The following is a 9,175-nucleotide window of genomic DNA, read 5'->3' on the forward strand; positions in this document are numbered from 1 at the left end:
GGGATGGTAGTACGAGAGGGACGAAAGATCGGAATGGGGTGGGAGACCTCGGGGCGAAAGAGGCGGATGAGGAAGCAGATGCTCCCCAACTGGTGTCACGGATCATGGTCATCTTGGAAGCTCCTGAAAGGCGGGAATGCCCCGCGCGTCCTGTGAAAGCTATCTCTCCGAGAAGGGAATGACTCACTCCGTTCTCTCGTTGGGATCGCGCGAACTCACTCCCGCGTGTGTATATGTTCGCGGATATAGTGTGTAAATATATAGAGGGATCCTTCGTCTCCGAGGACGAAAAATGGCAGGTACTTTGCGGATGACGGTTTCATCCGGGGCTCGTTAACTCGTTTACTCATGTCAACCTTCGTTTCCACGTTTTTTTGTACGTCCTTTCATCGACAATTTTTTTTTTTTTTTTTATCTCTCACAAGTTTGCCAATACGGCAAAATTATCGCGCAACTAGAGATTACAAAGAAACGATGTATTTTAAAGAATATTAATGAAAGAACAATGGAAATAATTATTATAATTTTTCCATGAATCTGTTTCTCAATATTGATTTTTCTGCACATTATAGAGCGCGAAACATCAAACATTTTAACTAATAGTTGTCTTTATTAAATAAATGACAATTTTAATTTCTTCTAAAATAAATGATACGCAAAAATCACATTTTTTTCTCCCGAAAATGACCTGCGTATTTTTAACAAATTCATCGTATTGTATTAACTGTCGTCCTAAATTCTATTTGTGCATCGAAATCTCGCAAAAACACACATGGTAACGATCCTATTTTATTACTGCTGCACATACAATATATATATCCATCCGTTATTTTTACATAAATCACATTTAATTACCGCGAAGCATGAGATTTCGTGACATCAAGAGAGGCACGAACACCGCAGCGGTTATCGTCTCGTGTTCACGTCGATCATCTCGTCATGAAACATGGTAGACCACTCGATATGACTCGACACGGGAATAATATTTCGCGGAAAATAATATAATGTGCCACTGTGTTATGTCATTAAAGATCGCGCGAGCTTGTTAAACGCCGAGAAAGGATCCAAACGTGACACGCACTTCGAACGACTTCGTTCGCACAAATATGGATATTTTCATGAAGTTTGTGACCAATTTTCACGATAGTAATTCAATTGAACATAGTTTATCTCCGTCAGTTTAACAGCTCCTCACGACGAAAGATCAAATTTGAATATATGGCATAATTGAATGCTAATTTGTTGTTCTCATGCCTAATTTATTAATTATTTTTCCTATCAGTCTGCAAAAAATTGATATAAAAAAAATAAAATTCTGACTTAACATTACGATAACATTCTCACCTCCAAAAAAATACTTATAATGAATCGTAAACAAATATATCAGAATTATTTACTAATTAATTGCTTGAAAAGACAGAAAATAAATTTCAAAAATATTAAATTTTTATAAATGTGTCAAGAAATACGGAATATTATAATGGAATATTATAAGTAATATCTTTGAATAAATAATTAACAATTACAAATTTTAATATAATTATTTTTTTTTATTTTTTATAAATCTTTTCTGAAAGTAGAGATCTTAGCTCTTATAATATTAACTCACTATCATTTTAATATCAATTTCTTATTAATTGCTAAGAACAATAAATTTATGATTAGAACAACAAATTATCAATAAATTAGGATTTAATTCTGCTGTACATCCAAATATAATTTCTTGTGCCAACGATGCCGCAATATATAGTTTATATGTTTATACATATATTAACGGCATCATTCTTAGAATATTCTTTATCTATATTTCGAAATACGAATTAAGTTTTTAAATATTTAAATAATTAATTTTTTATTTAGATTTTATTTTGTTTAATATAATGTCAGGATAAAATTTCCTTTCTATTGTTTTCTTAAAAAAGCTATTGTAAGAAAAGATTGATTTCTACAAAATAAATAAACTTTGTATTATGTAATTTGAATTTTACTAGCAATCAATTTTAATAAAAAATCAAATGCAATAACATTGCAATAATATCGCACGTATACGTGCGTAAAGCACTGAAAAGTTTACCAAATGATCTATATGATTTAAATTAATAAATAAGATTACCAGCAGCATTGCGACTTTAACTCTGAATAGAACACGATGAATGTGCGTATATGTGGGTCTGTGAATGCGCTTTTAATTCCGAATAAAATACGACATATATATGGTAGAATAATAAAAATAAAACAAAAATAAAATAAGAATCGACGTGGTATATCGTTCTAGTAAATACTACAATATCGAGGCAATAATAAAAGTAAGAATAAAAGTAAGAGAATAGCGTTATAGGTACATTTAATAAATTATTTTTTAATAAAATTTTTTATTTTGCAATTATTTAAAGCTGTTGGCAGAAATAAAATGAAATCATTAGCGAGACCGGTTCATTAATGAATCTGTCCCTGATCCAATTAAGGAATTATTGAATATCGGACCGTTAAAGTGTTTTACTGAAATCAATAAATATGTTCTACATTATATAGCATTTGACAATTCCCGGCATGAGATTCGTATATAAATTAACTTTCGATCATAAAATTAATTTATGCGATGTAAATTAGATGTTGATTAACGTGCCGCTATAATAATAATATATACTAATTAATTTAAATCGTATAGTTCATTTACTATTTTACATAAATGTCGAATGATTGATGTAAATCGCGTTCACATCTTTCGGTTATATATGCGATGAAATGTGTATAATTTGTAATTAATGGCACCATGCAGTGAGAGAGTACATTGATTAATATTTAAAATAAATAATATACAAACAGGAAATAATTCAGTCAATTTATGTATCTGTCTGTATTTACTTCCCTACTTTAATTATATATTTCTTTACAAAATATGAGAAACTTGACTCGGGCATAACTTGATTATAATGCGATAGAGCTCTCACACAAATATTAACTATTGATTTTCAATTTCTTAAAAAGAGAATATTTTTACACAAATTCAAGAGAGATAAAAAATTTTTAACTTTTAGAATTAATAAAATATATCAAGAGAGAGAAAGAGAGAGACACCATTACGATTATCATGTGTAATGTGTGTGTTTCATAAAAAATATATAAATAACTTTAAAATCAATCTCTCTTTATTTAACTGCAACGTTTATAAAAGCGCAATTAATAGTTACGCAAATAAATTTACTCACCAGCCGCTGCCGCTTTCCTCGATCTTTTCAGTGTCAGCTCCAAAGTCTGAAATTACGTCTCCGTGCTCCGCCTCTCTTCAATCTCCTCCGACTAGAATCAAACGAAAATGAACGCGATATTAGCTTTAACACTGAGCGGGGCTATGCGTAAGAGAATGCAAAAAAATACGACGATTTATCTCGCGATAGCGAGTAAACAAATAACGACACCGTACGTGCGCGCTATTCGACTGACTGCGCGCCATAAACAAAACAACAAATTACCCCGTATATACTGTATATAGTCGACCGACTATGCAGTCGACCGACAGTTCATTCGGTGTATCGGCAATGCTCGATTACTTTATGCGCGGAATTAACAATCGAATTAAAAAAAGAAAAACGCACCAAGGGGTTTTGCCCTGCAGAGATGCTCGCTCGCGAAACGCGAAATAAAAGTCACGGTTCACGCTACGCGTACTAAAATTGCGAATCGAATATCGTGAAACGAAACAGCCGAACGTTATTGCGTATCTTTCTAACACAGTTCTAACGATCGCTCGACAGTTTCGATGATTGGATATCCTATTACGAAACAGATACACGACGAAGGGTTAATAGCGCGGGATTACAATCGGCGTTGGTTAATTGCGTAATAATCGATACGCCGTCGTCAACGATCGTCCGATACTTCACAATCCGCAGAAACCCTCTCGGATACTGCTTATTTGTTGCGTATTTGACGAGAACAATACGATATAAATTGACAGGATATGGTAGGACGCGCTATAAAACTAGCACGACGCGGAGCGCGAGACAAAGATGGCATTATACTAAAGCTACGTTGAATTTTTGTAGTGTTAATCGAATCTAGGTATCCCCTCCGGTCAATTTGTTATTCCGTGCGCGAATAAAAGAAAAATTCAATCTTTGCCGTGATTTGTTGCTATTTGTTGCGTCAAGACGAACACGGAGTAAAAGAAAAAACGACGGACATTTCAATCGCTCGAATGTTTGTAATAACATCTGAAAATTAAGAATAATTAATCATAGAGAAATTAAAAGTATCGATTTTCAATTTGCCAATTTATCGATTTGCTCGAAAATAATTGTGCCATGAAATATCATTAATCAAGAATATATACATATATTAATACAATATAAATTATTTATTAATATGTAATACTGTTTGATATAACGTCACTTAATTATCATCAATCAATTTAATATCTCAATCGGTATATTCAAGAAACGAATTTATATCCATGATATTTACTTGATATATACTTGGATATCGATATCGTTATGTGATATATGAATGTAACGTTCCGAGATACACGCAATCACTGTTAAACTATGCTCTGCTACCAAATATTGTTGTCCGCTCAACTATTTACTAATACTAAATCGTATTTTTTCACGTAACATAATTCGTATAGATTTAATCGTATGCATGCTTAAACATCTTGCAAATCTTTCAATGCATCATGAATTTGACACAATAATTTATGCAGTAAAATATCTGATTTTCCTTAAAAGCAGCAAAGATTAATGAACCACTGTGAGCAAGTGAGAATCTAAGATCAAATCTATATATATATATATAAGTAGACAAAACGTATATTATCGCAATATAGCGCTACGTGTTCACAAATAGATTATTTATTTCAACGTAAGAGTGCAATTTCTTTACTGAAAAAAATAATAGGAAATTATTCTCTCTATTAAAAATGCTAATTATTTTATAAATTTATTCACTAAAATATATTTAACATAACTAATAATATAAAATAAATAAAAATATATTAATTAATAATTTTAGAATTAATTATAATAATTAATTAATATATTATTAATATATGTATAAAGACACAATTATTATAAGAGTGTAATATATATATTATATATTTATTAATATGTATAATACGTGTATTATATTAATACAACATGTGTAATATGCATATAAGAGTATGTGTGTTGATGTATTATATTATTAAAAATATTGACTGTGTGTAAAATATCAATTTTTAAATGCGTTTTCGTTATAATATTTCTTAATATTTTATTTAAAACAATTGTATAATACTCTTTAGCAACGTATAATTCAGAATGCAATAAAAACGAATTAATCTCACGGATCTTATGAAAATATCATAATTAAAATTCACAGTGGCTCATGTGTACTTGTAATTATTACTCATATTCCTACCAATTGAAATGCGACGATAGTGGGTCGATCTCGTGGGTTATCGAACGTTATAAATTATGCCTGTGAAAAGCGATATGACATACGCGATAAACCATAAGAGAAACGTCCGCAGCTGAATTTATTACGTTCGTGTCGCGCAATTGCCTTTTAATATATTTTCGTTCCCTGTTATTATACTCGTGACTTTTTGCTAAGCAGAAAAAAATTTGCAATATACTTTTTTTTTATTATTATTCTCGTGTCAAGATTTTTAGAACAAATATATTTATATCTGCCTTTTGAGACAAAGTATGTGAAACATATATGTTTCACACACACCTTCATATTTCTTATGCGAAACTCACCACTATTGCACAATTTCCTCTCAAAATATCTCATATCAATATACCTCCTTGTAAACTTGTCCGTTTGATGAGAGAAGAGCAGAGAATTTTTCCTCTTCATTTTTTTTTTAGAGACACGTCCACAAGAATTATGTATATACACGCATTTCACAATCACTCTTTGCCGAGTTATATGCTTCATCTGCAAGTTATTTTTTTCATTTTTCAACAATTTTTAATATTCATATGTGTAAATTTCTCGTGAGACTCCCATCGATTGGATTGTGATTATTATACATACACATATATCTCTGCGAATATAGTCACGGTTACGTAAAATTGCAATGATGCGTGTGTATCGGCATGCAGCAGGTTCACCTATACGAGAGAGAGAGAGAGAGAGAGAGAGATAGAGAGAGAGAGAAAATACATAAATTTAATATATGTTATACAATTTAATGCAATAATGAAGACATTATATTAATTAAAATATAGCTGTAAAATATAAATTGATAGAGGCGATATAAGAAATAAATGAGAAGGTATTATGATTCGAGAAAATATTACATTTTTTGATTACAGAAATGAAAAATAATGGGGATGGCTTCGGACTAAAAATATAAAGATTTATTTTTCACGCTGTTCATTAAAGCGAACATAAATTGCCAGAGGCGATTCAAAAATATCAATATTATAGCAATGGAAAATGCAAAAGTTAATATCTTCGCAGTTAATTACGTACAACAATTGTATGCGGATACGTATATATATGTGCATACCTTACCGAGAAAATATCCGGCGCGAAATATATACGACGAGAATTTGAACGCAAGTGCGACGCACGAAAAATCCGATCGTCGCGATTACTCGAAATATCGGACCGCACTGTCCGCGACGTTTACGTTACGCGTACGTCACATTACACACTTTTACACGATAATAATCGCTAGAAACACGAAGCGGCTTGAAAATACGACTCGACAATCCATCGCGATACGTCCCGTGACCGACTTACTTGAATTCTAACGGAAAGCAATATGGCGATCCTCGAACTATCGAAATCATATATAGATGTATACGTCTATGCTGAAAGTGACCCGAGTGCATAGACTTAAAAAACGGTGCATTTCATTTCGGTCGCGAATGCTAGTTACGTAATTGACCTAATGCGCCGTAAGAGGGCCACTTCCACCAAACTCCGATTATACCGATTATCTTATACAGTATTTTATTATTACACGAAAACACAGATGTCTATGCTAAATTGACTTTTTTTTTTTTTTATTTATTGTAGTAGTATTGTGTATCTATGATTATGAATTACAGATTCTGTACATTTTTTACACTTGATACGAGATGCACACATTCCTGGCATTTGTGGAAAAAAGAAAAGCAAATACAAATGAAAATTAGAAAAAGCGCACAAAAATATCACTTAACATAAAAGATTTGAAACTCTCCGGTAAATATATCAGAAAAATTGCGATTAGAATACAAGTAGACAAGTTAAATTTTTATAAATTAAATTATGATTATTAATTATGAAGAGATATACCTGATGATGATCTTGCGCAATGGCCAAAAAATAACGGCGTGAAATATATACGACGAGAATTTGAACGCAAGTGCGACGCACGAAAAATCCGATCGTCGCGATTACGCGAAATCGCGAAATATCGGACCGCACTGTCCGCGGCGTTTACGTTACGCGTACGTCACTTTTACACGATAATAATCGCTAGAAACACGAAGCGGCTTGAAAATACGACTCGACAATCCATCGCGATACGTCCCGTGACCGACTTACTTGAATTCTAACGGAAAGCAATATGGCGATCCTCGAACTATCGAAATCATATATAGATGTATACGTCTATGCTGAAAGTGACCCGAGTGCATAGACTTAAAAAACGGTGCATTTCATTTCGGTCGCGAATGCTAGTTACGTAATTGACCTAATGCGCCGTAAGAGGGCCACTTCCACCAAACTCCGATTATACCGATTATCTTATACAGTATTTTATTATTACACGAAAACACAGATGTCTATGCTAAATTGACTTTTTTTTTTTTATTTATTGTAGTAGTATTGTGTATCTATGATTATCTATGATTATGATTACAGATTCTGTACATTTTTTACACTTGATACGAGATGCACACATTCCTGGCATTTGTGGAAAAAAGAAAAGCAATTACAAATGAAAATTAGAAAAAGCGCACAAAAATATCACTTAACATAAAAGATTTGAAACTCTCCGGTAAATATATCAGAAAAATTGCGATTAGAATACAAGTAGACAAGTTAAATTTTTATAAATTAAATTATGATTATTAATTATGAAGAGATATACCTGATGATGATCTTGCGCAATGGCCAAAAAATAACGGCGTGAAATATATACGACGAGAATTTGAACGCAAGTGCGACGCACAAAAAATCCGATCGTCGCGATTACGCGAAATCGCGAAATATCGGACCGCACTGTCCGCGGCGTTTACGTTACGCGTACGTCACTTTTACACGATAATAATCGTTAGAAACACGAAGCGGCTTGAAAATACGACTCGACAATCCATCGCGATACGTCCCGTGACCGACTTACTTGAATTCTAACGGAAAGCAATATGGCGATCCTCGAACTATCGAAATCATATATAGATGTATACGTCTATGCTGAAAGTGACCCGAGTGCATAGACATAAAAAACGGTGCATTTCATTTCGGTCGCGAATGCTAGTTATTTAATTGACCTAATGCGCCGTAAGAGGGCCACTTCCACCAAACTCCGATTATACCGATTATCTTATATAGTATTTTATTATTACACGAAAACACAGATGTCTATGCTAAATTGACTTTTTTTTTTTTTTATTTATTGTAGTAGTATTGTGTATCTGCGATTATGAATTACAGATTCTGTACATTTTTTACACTTGATACGGCCGGTTCTACAATAAGTCGTATGTCGTTAGCCGTAAACAAACTGACCAACCACAGTCAATTTTTTTGAAATTATGGACTGTGATTGGTCAATCTCTCCTTACGATTAACGACATACGATTTATTGTGGAATCGGTTTACGAGATGCACACATTCTTGGCATTTGTGGAAAAAAGAAAAGCAAACACAAATGAAAATTAGAAAAAGCGCACAAAAATATCACTTAACATAAAAGATTTCAAACTCTCCGGTAAATATATCAGAAAAATTGCGATTAGAATACAAGTAGACAAATTAAATTTTTATAAATTAAATTATGATTATTAATTATGAACAGATATACCTGATGATGATCTTGCGCAATGGCCAAAAAATAACGGCGTGAAATATTTGAGAAGGATCTCATCGTTTTCGCTCAACGTTTCGCACGCGTAAAAACGAATCTCTCACCCATACGCGATGACGTGCGTAACTTTTCTATTACACCGCGACGCGTCGCGACGAGAGGGCA

At 32.7% G+C, this 9,175-nt stretch overlaps 1 protein-coding gene across 5 annotated transcripts in view; it reads right to left on the reverse strand.

The window, feature by feature from the left end:
* Nucleotides 1–7,600, reverse strand: part of LOC138941271 (kin of IRRE-like protein 1) — a 347,460-nt gene extending 339,860 nt beyond the window's left edge. Inside the window, exons 1-2 of one of the 5 annotated variants that reach the window (XM_070310778.1) lie at nucleotides 7,276–7,600; nucleotides 3,210–3,300 (exon numbers count right to left, since the gene is read on the reverse strand). The gene's annotated coding sequence lies outside the window, so the exon portion shown is untranslated. The other 4 variants (XM_070310779.1, XM_070310781.1, XM_070310782.1 and 1 more) reach the window with 4 other exon arrangements.
* Nucleotides 7,601–9,175: the final 1,575 nt, after the last annotated feature.

Source organism: Polyergus mexicanus, unplaced genomic scaffold, assembly GCF_030449975.1.
Source record: "Polyergus mexicanus isolate NDT 795.1 unplaced genomic scaffold, iyPolMexi1.0 SCAF_18, whole genome shotgun sequence".
NCBI lineage: Eukaryota > Metazoa > Arthropoda > Insecta > Hymenoptera > Formicidae > Polyergus > Polyergus mexicanus.